The sequence below is a fragment of the Diplotaxodon limnothrissa genome, linkage group LG1 (assembly GCF_057381915.1).
Source record: "Diplotaxodon limnothrissa isolate DT_005_m linkage group LG1, D_limnothrissa_male_GT1.1, whole genome shotgun sequence".
Lineage (NCBI taxonomy): Eukaryota > Metazoa > Chordata > Actinopteri > Cichliformes > Cichlidae > Diplotaxodon > Diplotaxodon limnothrissa.
This window is the reverse complement of record NC_140596.1, coordinates 789,115-797,038: the sequence shown is the minus strand read 5'-3', so window position 1 is coordinate 797,038 and position 7,924 is coordinate 789,115.

The window sequence follows — 7,924 nt, the reverse complement described above, 5'->3', positions numbered from 1 at the left end:
TTAGGAAGGCTGAGTCTGGAGCCTCTGATGTGTATTACAAGATATGTAAAACAGCTCCAGTGTGCAGCTACAGATAAGCTCTTAGCTGAGCGATGGAAAATATTACACAATAACTGACTGAATGTGTGAAAGTGACTTGAAATAATGAAGAGCGTTTGATGAGAAAGAGAACCTTTCGGGATAATAGCGGCGTGAACGGTAACTTCTCTTTCTTTAAACCCTAAAACGAGGCGCTTCACTAAAAAAGAAAGCACACCAACTGCGACATTCACGCTGGAGCCATACGAGTCCTGAAAGTTTACATGCCGCCACTTTAGGTTTAAGTAACCACAGCTGGCCACATTTGGCTGATAACTTGGTTATCAGTCAGGAGACTGTACAGGAGCATCAATCAGACACAGATCAGGATCAGTAACATTCAGATAAAATCCTAAATAAATAAAAAGCCATCTTGTAGGTCACATGATGTCATTCAAACACAGTCCAGAGGTCCAGTTCAGGGACTCCAGTTAGCTCAGGTGAAGCATAGGAATCAGCTAGCAGCTACACCCGTCTGTGTCACCATCCACCTGTCAGTCACAGAGGTCACGCCCCTAACAGTGCAAAAGTCTTAATACAATTTAAACAGATGAGCTACAGAAACATCCTCCCCTGTACAGGTGTTATGGAGAACCAAATCTTTGTGTATCAGACTGTAAATGTGTTTATTTCTGCTGTGAAGCTTTAATATCGAAGTCTATGGAGACGGACTCACTGCTGCCTCTGCTGGACGTTAGAGGAACTGCAGGTTCACAGGTTACTGCTTAACACATAACAAATTTACTTGGATATTTTTAACAAATCAATCAATCAAGAATGACCGATTTATTAAGTGGAACTCTTTAATTCAATTCAATTCAATTCAATTTTATTTATATAGCGCCAAATCACAACAACAGTCGCCTCAAGGCACTTTATATTGTACAGTAGATCGTACAATAATAGATACAGAGAAAAACCCAACAATCATATGACCCCCTATGAGCAAGCACTTTGGCGACAGTGGGAAGGAAAAACTCCCTTTTAACAGGAAGAAACCTCCGGCAGAACCAGGCTCAGGGAGGGGCGGGGCCATCTGTCACCACCAGTTGGGGTGAGAGAAGGAAGACAGGATAAAGACATGCTGTGGAAGAGAGACAGAGATTAAATCAAATCAAATCACTTTTATTGTCACATCACATGTGCAGGTACATTGGTACAGCACATGTGAGTGAAATTCTTGTGTGCAAGCTTCACAAGCAACAGAGTTGTGCAAAATACAATAATGTAAACAGGCAAAATATACGAATGGCTAAATCTGAAACTAATAAATATATGTACAATATATAATAGTATATGCAAAAAAAAAAAAAAAAGTTTCTGGATGTGTATACTAAATGTTTTTCTACGTGTGTGTGTGTGTGTGTACACATATTTTACAGATTAAATAGAGTCAACAATAAATAAAATATATAAAAATATACAGAGTGAGACATGTGCAAAACAGTGGCATTACTGTACAGTATGGAGTGCATAATGTTGAAGTTCCAGTAGTGAAGCTGAGGTGTCTATGACGTGTTCAGCAGTCTGATGGCCTGGTGGAAGAAGCTGTCTCTCAGTCTGCTGGTACGGGACCAGATGCTGCAGAACCTCCTTCCTGATGGAAGCAGTCTGAACAGTTTATGGCTGGGGTGACTGGAGTCCTTGATGATCCTCCCCGCTTTCCTCAGGCAGCGCTTCCTGTAGATGTCTTGGAGGGAGGGAAACTCACCTCCAATTATCCGTTCAGAGCACCGCACTACTCGCTGGAGAGCTTTGCGGTTGTAGGCGGTGCTGTTGCCATACCAGGTGGTGATGCATCCAGTGAGGATGCTCTCAATGGCACAGCAATAGAACGTCCTGAGGATGCGGGGGCTCATGCCAAATCTTTTCAGTCTCCTGAGAAAGAAGAGGCGCTGCTGCGCCTTTTTCACTGTTTTGTTCATGTGTACTGACCACGTAAGATCCTCAGCCAGATGTACCCCAAGGAACCGGACTGTAGTGAACCGGAGGTTAATAACAGATATGATTCAATGCAGAGAGGTCTATTAACACATAGTGAGTGAGAAAGGTGACTGGAAAGGAAAAACTCAATGCTTCTTCATTCAGATCAAACTGAGGTTATTGTACTCGGCCCCCGAAAATCTTAGAAATATGGTATCTAAGCAGATTCTTACTCTGGATGGCATTACCTTGTAGTGATGTTTGATTCGTGAATGAATCGTTCAAGACTCGAGAATCAACTGACTCACTGACTCATCCCTGTTTCTGTTAGCAAACTAATTCGCTTAGTAGAAATATATCTAGCTTATAATTAAAATTGTGGGGGGGAAAAAACAACAGCCAGTTTCTTAACAAAAGCATTTCTGCTCTGAACTGGAAGAAAAAAACCCTGAGTAGAAGCTCACATCAAGAAAATAGCTCCTCGGTTCACAGTAGCATCGCTCTGCTAACATGCTAACAGCACATTTGAGCTACTCACCCCCTCCCTTTCTGTGTTGAATCGTAAGCGTAAGCGAATCACTCAGGACTCACTCACCCCCTCCCTCCTGGCTCACAGCTTCTTCTTCTTCTTGGTTGGCAACCAATGTTAAGGCGCATTACCGCCCCCTGGCGCACAGCTCAATGGACATTTAGATGCGAAAATATATATTTAACACATTTAAGGAAAATACTAATAAAATAAAAATAAACAAAATAAATGTTTATTAAGCAATTTTGATAGGAAATTGCTTAATTTTAGAAATGTTTTTGCTCTTTTTTGCTCTATAAAATAGTTGTTTTTTTTTAGAATCACTCATCTTAGCAGTAGGATTTACATGAAAAGAGAAACAAATTAAGTTTGAGTGAAAATGTAAATTTTTTGCACTCTCTGGTCAACTGACTCAGTGAATCAAATGACTCAAAACACCCGATTCACTTTGGTGAGTGACTCATTAAAATCCGATTCAGTAAAAAGAATCAAATTTACCATCACTATTACCTTGGCCTCCAGTAACACTGTGCGGAACCTTGGAGTCATGTTTGACTTACATGCCCCTTCTTGAAGGTTTCAGTCCAGTGTAGTGTGTTACTAATGGCAGTCACTGTGGTCCTTCAGATCAATAACAAGCTACTCCTGTGTAGTTCTGGGCTGACCCGCCTCCTTTCTCATGATCATCCTGACCCCTTTTGCATGGAAGGCCTGTCTGAGGATGGTAGATGGTCATTTCCAAACAATCGCACAAAAAACGGTCACCTTCTCATCAAGCTTCATCGTCTTATAGCTTACCCTAGCCTCGTGCAGTTCTGCAGTCTTGTCCCTTACATCCTCTGACAGCTCTTTGGTTCTGAACATGGTGTGAAAAATTTATTCTGTGGACAAATTAAATGTTACATCTCAGGTACTGTTGTGGCAATAGTTTGAAATCAGTTATTTTCAGTTTCCTCTTAAAGATCTTAAAGTTTACCTGAATCCACCTCAGGTGTTTCTGGTGTGACCTCACCACGGTTGTTTCTTCGCTTTATAAACTCTTACAATTCTCTCCAATTGTATTTATTCGTCACCAAAATCACAACAGCCTCACGGTGCTTCATGCTGTAAGGCAGAGACTACAGTAATAAGAATCTTAATTTACAGTGAGGCGCTTCAAGGCCTTTTGTTATTTTATGTATGTTTAAGATATTTTAAGACTATTCGCGTAATCCAAGGAGTAAATTACTTAATTAACATGACACGAAAGAACGCGGTGTGACCTGATTTCTTCCTCAGTAGATTTTATAACGGCACTGGGAATAATCTGATCCCTGACCTGATGCGTGCACGTATGACACACACTGATTTAAATTTTTCCTGCACATAAATGTGCGCCTTCACTAAAAGCACTCTTTCAGACCTTCAGCAAAGCAGGCTCCGTCCTCACTTACCCCACCGCGAGGAGGACAGGAAGCAGCTGGGATGTGTTGGCGTGACAGCAGACCGACCAGAGGACCAGTTTTCATAGTTCTTTAATTAATTATGCCTCTTTTTTATTCCCCTCCCCCACCATTGCTGCGATAAACCCAGTAATTCGCTGAATGCGGCGTACACATTCCACATCGGCGTCACATCCTGATGTGACAAGCGTGGAGGAGTAATTGATTACATTAATAGCTAATTGCTGGCTCATAATTGGGTCTGACTCAATTAAAAAACCTCTGGGTGATAGTAATGAAACAGGGCGCTGCGGCTGAGCGAGCGGTGGTGAGACCGATCTCGCCACTTTCCACAGGCTTCGAGAAAGGGGGAGGGGGTTCTCGATACACCTGCAATGCTAAATCATGACTGCCTCAGTAGATAGAGGCCAGCCTGGGAATGCTTTGTGCTGTTTTTGCAATTCCTCAATGTGGATTTATATCTTTTGCTTTGGGAGAGGTTGTAATATTTCACCGGGTGTGCGGCGGTGGAAGTGCACACGTGGGGGTTGTGTGAGGGTTGGGGTTGCGGAAATACGGTATCAGCATATATTGTAATTTCATTTTGATAAGGCCGTGCTTATGGCCCGCTACGGCTCATTGTAGCAAAGGGAAGCAGCATTATTTTACATATTCTCCCAGCGCAGGGACACTGAAGCGCAGTTATTAGCGCGGCAGCGCTAAAAGGGGATAGCATCTGCAAATGAGGACAGGTGCTCGGCTAGCTAACACAACGCACTGGAGCGGCCTGATAACACAAACGTGCCGTGAAGTCGGTTTATTTCCTGAAATGCAGATGTGATGCGTGCTGATGTTTGTCTCTGTGTTTAGCTGAGTCTGTATGCAAAGAGGCACACATTAATATTCCTGCACGAGTGTGTATCGCGTGTCTTAATCTGTGTGTGTGCGTCAGTGAGTGTGTGTGCATCCCCTACCTCCGCCACTGTCAAAATTTCCTTTCAAAGCTGCCTGATCGGGTCGGGCCTCGTCAGCCTGTCACCAAGGCCGGCGTTTCATTAGGGCTGCCGCTCTCCGTCCGTCCGCCCCGCCGAGCACAAGAGCTCAAACACATGCGCAAATTAAATCGACATCCAAACTCACTCCCATACACAAAGCAATTTAAATGATATTCATTAGAGCGATGACAAGTCCTGATGAGCCTTTCAGTACTGCAGAGAGGCTGAGAGACAGGGAGAGGGGATGGAGGGATCTTTTTCTCCCCATCAGCTTTTTGCCAACTCTGTTTCAGGGGCGCTCAGCCAAGGCGCCCGTCAGCGCACGTCCCCTCAGAAGAAAAATACACATCGTGTAAAGAGCTTCTACCTGTCCACGTGTGGTGTCGTCTTCCAGTGAGATAAGTATGTCTGAGTGTGGGCCGTGGGCCCATGCTGAAGATGTGAATGATCTGAAAGCTGCCGGTGGTGTGGGTAAAGTTTCCATCATAGGATGTGGAACACAAAGGCGTTTCCCAGCGATGGTGGTCAGCACCCCCGCTGGCACTTGTGACGTACATGAAAAATAAGTATGAATTGATCGGCCAGTCAATCAATAATTACAGATCTCAAGTTATTAGAAGACACAGTTTGTCCCAATGAGCTGTTAAAGGACTTCAAGGACAGGATGTACAGACCGTCAACAAGAAGCTCGATGAGAAGGCAACCGCTGTTGTCATGATTGTTCAGAAACGGAAGAAATAGAAAGTGACCATCAGTCTGGAGCTCCATGAAAGGCCCTGCATCTCAGGGTGAGGATGCACATCAGAAAGAGGGTGGATCAGCCCAAAACTACACGGGAGAAGCCACCCTAGCCCTAAACTGAAGGCTTCGCTGTACTAGACTGAGGTCTCGATGGTCTCTGATGCTGTCGGCATATCCATAACGCTGAGTCAGTGTGTAGTTCTAACCGTGCAGTGATTTGTTTGATTCTGTCGGGACGTTACTGCTCTCTCTTTCTTCTGCTCCTAACAGAACAATTCAATTCTCTCCTAAAAGCCTCTGAGGAACCTTCAGGCTTGACAAAGGTGAATGAAGCTCTCTTATATTAAATGTAAACATGCTGTCCGAGTGTTTGCGGTCATCGCTGCACTGAATGCATGCGCGCCGAATACATGTAGCGTGTTTCTACAGCTCCGCTCAGCCTTTTGTTCCTGCAGCCGCACGCACATCAGCTCAGATGTTGTAATCAATTTGTGCGGCCAGACGTGGTCTGGACATGTGTGTTAATTAACGCTCTTGTGGGAGGAAATAATTTAACCGTGATAATTAGCTTGAAGAGAAGCAGTGAGAGGGGTGTGATCTCTGGAATGTCTGCCATCCAAACTCTAACGAACACCACAACATCAGCATTTATAAGGCACGAAATCATCAATGTTACAGTCTCCACTGTTCAATTAAGGAAATGACAGAGTCGTCCGAACCTCCCAGCATCCTCCTTCAACTTCACCTGGAGCTCCGTGGTTTTATCCTCCCTGTCAGCCTGTGAAGTTCACGTGTTGGGACTTGATGATTATGGCTCACTATCCTACTCATTATCCATTTTCTGTTTATCCATAGCTTGATCTGAGTTTCCTAGGACTGCTGTGTGTCAGTGACTATGTTCAGAACTTTCTGGACTGGCTTTTCAGCTGCGGCTAAGAGGTGGAGGGGTTCTCAGGTGGTCTCAGACTCATCTCTCTGCTTTTTGCAGGTGACGTCAGAGTCTCAGCGTCCCAAAGTGAAGTTTAAACAACTCCCTGCCTTCAGCGCCAGTTGGTTGCGGCAGATGGCCGCCCCTCCCTCAACCAGGAGGTTTCTTCTTGTTAAAAGGGAGTTTTTCCTTCCCGCTGTTGTGCTGTTGGAGTTTCACTGTACTATTGTAGGGTCTTTCTTTACAATATAAAGCACCTTAATAAATAAAACTGATCTGAACTGAAAAATGAAAACACACATAATACGAGGAACTCAATAGCAGGCAGTGATTTCAGTGAAGTCATACCAATTAATGCACAATTATCATTCATTAATTAATTATCCACTCAAAGGGTGACTATCTGGTATGTGTTTTAGTAAAATAAATAAGACCATGCTTTAACGGGTTAAACACATTTTTATTACAGTCCTGGTGAGTTTCCCTCCAGGGAGGCCGAAGTCTTTGGAGAGGCGTTGAGAATCTGACGATCTGATTAAAGACATTAATACTCCAAACAGACACAGGATTGTAAAATATGATCTGAGAGATTATTTAAGCAAAGATCAGAGATGGAGGTCTCCTGAGTGAGAATCCATTACCAAATATAATCTGTTCCCCTCTGAGGGGACGCTATCACGACCTGCAGAACAATACAGACGCTGTTTGATCTGCTGCTCTGCAGATAATACGACACCTGCATCCTTCCAACTGCACCAAAATAATGCTGGAGCCATCTGAAATCATTTACCAAATGTTCACAACTGATGCATGATTACATACAGTATTTATATTTATTAGGTGGGAAGTAACAAAGTATAAACGTTGTTACTGTGTTTAAGTAGAATTTTTAGGTATCTGTACTTCAGCAGTGATTTTTCTGTCCAATTTTTACTTTTACTCGCTACATTTTTAAACAAATATCTGTACTTTCTATTGCTTACATTTTCAGAACAAGCTTGTTACTTTTGGTTGAACACATTTGAGAGGAGTTTTTATTTCACATCACGGCGGGCCTTTAAATATAAAACCGATTTGAGCCTAAAGCGTAACACGCAGAAGGCATCCCAGTTACAGGGATGTAACATAAAAGGAGATGAAAGAGGCTAAACCGTGCGGCATAATCAGGGGTAAACATGGGTTGTTTTGGGGTTTTTTTGCACAACACTGGAAAGACTGCAGGTGTCCATAAGTTGGGGTCGCCGTGCTTCAGCATCTAGCTGGCGTTACAGAAGGGGAGTGAACATAAAGGGAGTAACTTCTTTTTCTA